General features: G+C 36.2%; 1 pseudogene; it reads left to right on the top strand.

Moving 5' to 3' along the window:
- The first annotated feature begins 1,673 nt into the window (after positions 1-1,673).
- On the top strand, positions 1,674-3,124 carry LOC116557647 (annotated as a pseudogene).
- Positions 3,125-6,869: the final 3,745 nt, after the last annotated feature.

Consider the following 6,869-nt stretch of genomic DNA (forward strand, 5'->3'; position numbering starts at 1 on the left):
AGTGGTTCACGCCTGGAATCCCAGCACTTTGGGAGGCCAAAGTGGGTGGATCACGAGGTCAAGAGATCGAGACCATTCTGGCCAACGTGGCGAAATCCCGTCTCTACCAAAAATACAAAAATTAGCTGTCCTTTTTGAAGGACGCAGGGAATAATCAATTTCTTTACCTTTTTCACCTTCCAGAGGCCACCTACTTTCCTAAACTCATGGCTTCCTTCCTCCCTCTTCAAAGCCAGCAGTATTGAGCCAGGTCCTTCTCATGCTGCTGTCTCCTTGGTTCTTTCCTCAGCATCCCTATTCTGCTTTTAAGGACCCTGGAACCCACCTAGATAACCCAGAGCAAGTTTCCTATTTTAAGGCATGCTGATTAGCAACATTAATTCCAGTGGCTACTTTAATTTCCCTCTGTCATATAGCTTAACATCTTCCCAGGTTCTGGGGATTCGGATGTGAATATCTTTGGTGGAATCATTTTGCTTACTTTCACCACCAAGGCATTTATTCGAGACGTCAGAACAGTCATACCATTGTAGTAATGATAAACTAGTCCTAAAGTCATGGCTACTGTAGACCCAACCTAACAAAGCCGAAAGACAAGCTTGAAAGGATTAAGCCGATCCACAAGTAAATGAATGCTTACCAAAATGCTTACTCTTTAAAGAAAGACAACAAAATCCAGACACAAATGTGACAAAACAATGTGACATTAATAATCACAATCAGAAGTTACTGGACATTAAAGAAGCAGGAAAATAGGATTCATAACCAGAAGAAAAATTAATTGACAGAAGTAGTCCCATAGTGACTGATAACAGAATGATCAAATGAGGAGTTTGGTTCTTATGAATGTGCTCAAGAATTTACAAGAAAACATGACCATATGAGGAGAGAAATGTAAACCACCAAACAAACAAATACAATCCCAGCTACTCGGGAGGCTGAGGCAAGAGAATTGCTTGAATCCAGGAGGGTTCAAGTCAAGGGAATTTCAAACTCCTGCCCTCCAGTGATCCACCCGACTTGGTCTCCCAAAGTGCTGAGATTACAGGCATGAGCCACCATACCCAGCCAAATCAATGGAATTTCAATGGAACCAAAAGAAATGAAAAATTCACTGGAAACTTTAATTAGAGATTGGACACTGAGGAACAAAAGCTCAGTGAATTAGAAGAAATAATGAAAGAAACTATCTAGACTGAAGGACACAGAGAAAAATTTTGAATAAAAAAGAAAGAGCAGTCATTTCTGGAAGTCAGCAGCCACCTCAGTTGTCAGATGGGTGCTAGCGACCAGGGAGTGGCTAACACGTCCTCTTGCAATTCCCAGTGTTTGGGCCATGCCTATGATGGTGGGAAAAGAAAATGGCCTTGCTGGCTGGGCACACTGGCTCACATTTGTAATCCCTGCACTTCGGGAGACCGAGGTGGGTAGATCACGAGGCCAGGAGTTCCAGACCAGCCTGGCCAAGATGGTGAAACCCCATCTCTACTAAAAATACAAAAATTAGCTGGGCATGGTAGAGTGCGCCTGTAATCCCTCTTACTTGGGAGGCTGAGGCAGGGAATTAATTGCTTGAACCCAGGAGGCGGAGATTGCAATGAGCCGTGATTGCACCACTGCACTTCAGCCTGGGCGACAGATCGCAACTCCATCTCAAAAAAGAAAAAAAGAAAATGGCCTTGTTGTGCTACAATTGGGGCTGTGGTGAGTGCTTCTATCCTGAAACCAATTCCAATGATGCTTGCACATACCACCCAGGTGTTCCAGTCTTTCACAATGCATTAAAGGGTTGGTCTTGCTGTAAGAGAAAAACAACTGATTTTTCTGATTTCTTAAGCATTGTAGGCTCTACAAAAGGTAGACATAATAGTGAGAAGCTACCTGAGCCAGTCGAACCTGAAGTCAAGACTACCAAGAAGAAGAAACTGTCTGAATTGAAACCCAAATTTCAGGAACACATTCAAGCCGCTAAGCCAGTAGAAGTAATAAAAAGGCCAAGTCTGGATGAACTAATGGCAAATTTAGAATTAAAACTATCTGCCTCCCTAAAACAAGCACTTGATAAACTTAAACTGTTATCAGGGAATGAAGAAAATAAGAAAGAAAAAGGCAATGATGAAATTAAGATTGGGACCTCATGTAAGAAGGGAGGGTGTTCAAAGACATACCGGGCTCTAGAGAGTCTAGAAGAAGTCTGTGTGTATCACCCTGGAGTACTTGTTTTCCATGTAGGGCTGAAATACTGGAGCTGTTGTAGAAGAAAAATGTCTAATTTTAATACATTCTTAGCCCAAGAGGGCTGTACAACAGGAAAACACACGTGGACTGAAAAGGATGCCGGGAAAAAAAGTTGTTCCCTGTAGATATGACTGGCATTAGGCTGGAGGTAAAGTCATCACTTCAGTATATACTAAAAATTCACTTCCAGAACTTAGTCAAGTAGAAGCAAATGGCGTGTTGTTAAATGTGCACATTGTATTTGAAGGAGAGAAGGAATTTGATCAAAATGTGAAATTTTGGGGTGTGACTGATTTAAAGCAAAGTTACGTGACTGTGACTGCAACAAAGACTGAGATCACTAGGAGAAAAGGCGAACTGAGCAGTGGGCAAGCCTTGAACTGGCTGCAGCCAAAGAGCAGGAAAAACAAAAAGACGACACAACAGATTGAGTGTGGGACGGGAGGAAGGTTATTACGTATTTCAGAATTCTCGATACTGTGTGAAGGTGTGGCTTGCTGCTGTCATCTTTTGTTTTGTTGGTGTATTACTGAATCTGACATTTCAGGGTTAACATTAGGTTCTTAAAAGCCAAAGTCAGTTTGTCTTTTGTGCCTCTCATCTTACTTTTGTGCTATGTAAGATTGATTATTCATTTCTCCTTACTGGCAGGAACCATCCTTGTATCCTGTACTTGAAGAATACTGGCAGTATTTCTTTGTATTTCTCTGTTAAGCAGAGAAATATTGAGGAGCATGTTTTTTGCATCTATTATTCCATAATTAGTAAAGCAAGATGAAATGTCACACTTTAATCAGTTTTTTCATGGATTTGTGCTCTTACAGTATTTGAAAATATTTAAGGAAGAGATGAATCTCTGCAGTTTTTATGTATGTGGGATGATTACTTTTTTATTTTTTAATTTTTTTTTTGAGATGGAGTCTCGCTCTGTCACCCAAGCTGGAGTACAATGGCAAGATCTTGGCTCACTACAATTTCTGCCTCCTGGGTTCAAGTGATTCTCCTGCCTCAGCCTCCTGAGTAGTTGGAATTACAGGCACCCACCATCACACCTGGCTAATTTTTGTATTTTTAATAGAGACAGGGTTTCTCCATGTTGGTCAGGCTGGTCTTGAAATCCTGACCTCAGGTGATCTGACCACCTTAGCCTCCCAAAGAGCTTGGATTACAGGCATCAACCACCATGCCCAGCAATGATTACTTTTTTAAGGAGGACTAATCCTGAGGTAGTATAGTAAGTAAAGGAGAATATATGAATTGTTTAACAAATTAGAATTTGTTTACAACTGCTTAAATTTTAAAATTACATCAAAACTTATGTTACTTGCCAAGCAGTATGATGTCAGAGTATAGGAAACATAAATAAGAACACAGAAGTATCAGTTTGGTTAAAATTCACCATTTCATAAGACTAAGCAGTAATCTTAAAAACCTCTTTCCTGAATATTTAAATGGGCTTGTATGGTGTTACAACTGAATTGTTACTGATTTGGAGACTAACCCTTTTAAAACCTTTAGTTAAATATAAAAAGAAATTATATATATATATATATATATCTATCTTGCTTTCCTGATGGAAGACTACACAAAATTGTAGACTTAAAAGGTTTGCGGAAACGCATTAGGATATCAGGAAACTAAATATATGGACTTGCTTTATGACTGTCTATTACATGTTAAATAAAATAGCTTAATTCTTTTGGAGTTTTTTTAAAAGTAATTCATGAAGAGTTTCACAATTCTAGTGATACAATGTTAATTATACATTGTACTTTACATTAAATATAGGTAGCACAGAATTAGATTGTTTGGATAGGTTTTGAGGCAGTGCCAAGCTCAAGAAGAAAAATGAGAAAATATCATGAAGGCCAGAACTCTGGAAGATCTTAGAAAGTTTGGGAATAAATTAAACTTACATAGATTTAAAATGAAAATAAAAGGCACTTATTTCCCAAACCCCTTGAGTCTTTTCTTTTCCTTGGTATTTATGGAATTCTTACAAAGAAAAATTTGCAGAAGTACTATTTCCATTAATAATGCATATGTATCATTCTACTACCATTAGCAAATAACTTAGATATAGTTAATATAATTGTTAAAAGGTGTAGCTCTGTTACACGTAAAAATAAAACATCTGGCAGACGTTTCACGAACAGACTTTCAGGACGTTACACTGTCATGACAAGAAACTCTGGGCAGTAAAATTTGGACCCACATAGAGTGCATAAGTATCCAATACCTTGAGATCTATTTAAAATTTTTTCAGGGTATCTTTCTTGATTTAGGAACCATTTAGAAACATGAAGTCTTTATGGTTTGGGGAAAAGGTTGATACTTAGTTTGATTAAAGCTAATGATTAATATACCTTTTTTTTTTTTTTTAAAAACTTCCTTTTGGGGCTGTTTTCCTCTAAACAGTATCTTAATCTGTTATATGTGATTGAAAAATTATTTACAGTAGTGAGTTATTGTAACCTCAGATTAGTTACATTGATTAAAACATTGATTTTTTTAAAAATACACACACACACACACACACCACATATATATATATGGCTTTTATATTTAGTCTTGTTGCGTAAGTGACCATGGTATTTTGTTTCATATTTTTTAAGGAAACTTTGAATTTGTTGTCCGGATAAAAATCTAAATGATATTTATCTTAGATTCATACATAAAGGGACACAGTTATTGTTAGGTAGCATATGTTTTACTATTGGTTTGTCAAAAAAGTTAATAAATAATGCTTTATTGATTTGTTTCTCTAAGAAAAAAAAAAAAGAAAGGCAGACCATTAATGACCCTTGGGAAAATATTAAGTGGTCTAACATATAAAAAATAGAAGTCCCAGAAAAGGGAGAACAAAAAATTTATTTGAAGACATAATGGCCAAAATTTCCCCAAATTTAATGAAAACCATAAACATATAGGTCTGGGGCTCAATGAACCCCAAGCAGAAAATATATAAACAAAACACATATTGGAAGGCGGAAGCAGGTGGATCATGAGGTCAGGAGTTGCAGACCATCCTGGCCAATATGGTGAAACCCCATCTTTATTAAAAATACAAAATTAGCTAGGTGTGGTGGCACTACCTGTAATCCTAGCTACTCAGGAGGCTGAGGCGGGAGAATCGTTTGAACCAAGAGGCAGAGGTTGCAGTGAGCTGAGACCGTGCTACTGTACTCCAACCTGGGCAACAGAGTGAGATTCCATCTCAAAAAAAAAAAAAAAAAGGAAAGAAAAGAAAAAGAAATGTTAAAGGATTGCACAAAGGCCAGCACAACCTTACACATGAAAAAATACTTCTGCAAGGACATCTGTCCAACAACAGTCTGTCCAACATCAGATGAGTTGATCTTATTGTTGATCTTTATAGCCAAGGATAAGTATTTTCAAACAACTATGCAATTCTCCTCATTTTGTCCTTAAAAACGTTTGTCTTTCTTTACCTCCCTGAATATACATATAGTTTATCATGGCATACATATTCCATTTCCCTGGAATAAACATAATTTTCTTTAAAAAAAAAAAAAGGTTTAAGGAAGCTTTTCTCACTGAAGGAAAATAATACCAAGTGGAAACTTGGATTTACTTAAAGGAAAGCCCACTGGAAGTGGTAAATATGTGTGCAAATGTAAAATATATTTCCTCCTTATTTAAAAATTTCTTTTAAAATGAGTTGGATCTTTAAAGCCAAAACAATAATATATTTTGGATTATCTATGTGAAGTAAAATATATGAAAACAATTGCATAAAGGACCCAGGAGGAGGAACAAAAATATACTATTGTAAGATTCTTGGTTATATAGTAAGGGATATATTATAATTTGGAAGTAGACTGTGGTAAGTTAAAGATGCATTTTGTAAACTCTATGCTGTACTCCACTAAAAAACAAAACAGATTGAGATAGGTAATAAGACAATAGAGAGAAAATGGAACCTAAAAATGCTCAATCCAAAAGAAAGCAGGGAAAAAGGGGAAAAACAATAACAGATAACCAGTAGAAATAAAATAGTAAGGTGGTTGACTAAATCCAACCCTATAGCTAGCTATATATATTAGATGAAAGCACTTAAATTAAAAGCCAAAGATTATGAGACTGAGTAAGAAAACAAGACTCAGTTAAGAGTTGTCTAAAAAGAAACCCAATATATAGACAAAAAATGGATGAAAATAAAGGAAGGGAAAAAGATATACTATATAAACACTAATAATAGAAAAATAGAGGTGACTATATTAATGTCAGACCGAGTGGACTTCAGGATAAACAATAGAACCGTGGATTAAAAAAGGCAATTCAAAATGATAAAAGAGTAAATTCATTAAGAAAACACAACAGTCCTAAATGTATATGCACCTATTCACAGAGCTTCAAAATGCATAAAGCAAACACTGAAAGAACTGAGAAGAGAAAAAATTTTTAATTCATAATTATAGATGATTTCCAAACTGAACGATTTTCTTCCTCAACAAATGATGTTGGGAAAGCTGGATCTCCACATCATAAGAATAAAGTTGGACCCTTACCTTATATCATATATTAAAATTAACTCAAAGTATATCAAAGACCTAAATGTAAGGCCTAAAATGATAAAACTCTTAGAAGAAAACATAGAGAAAATGTTT

Source organism: Sapajus apella, unplaced genomic scaffold (genome assembly GCF_009761245.1).
Source record: "Sapajus apella isolate SASKATOON/1434 unplaced genomic scaffold, GSC_monkey_1.0 scaffold20, whole genome shotgun sequence".
Taxonomy (NCBI): Eukaryota; Metazoa; Chordata; class Mammalia; order Primates; family Cebidae; genus Sapajus; species Sapajus apella.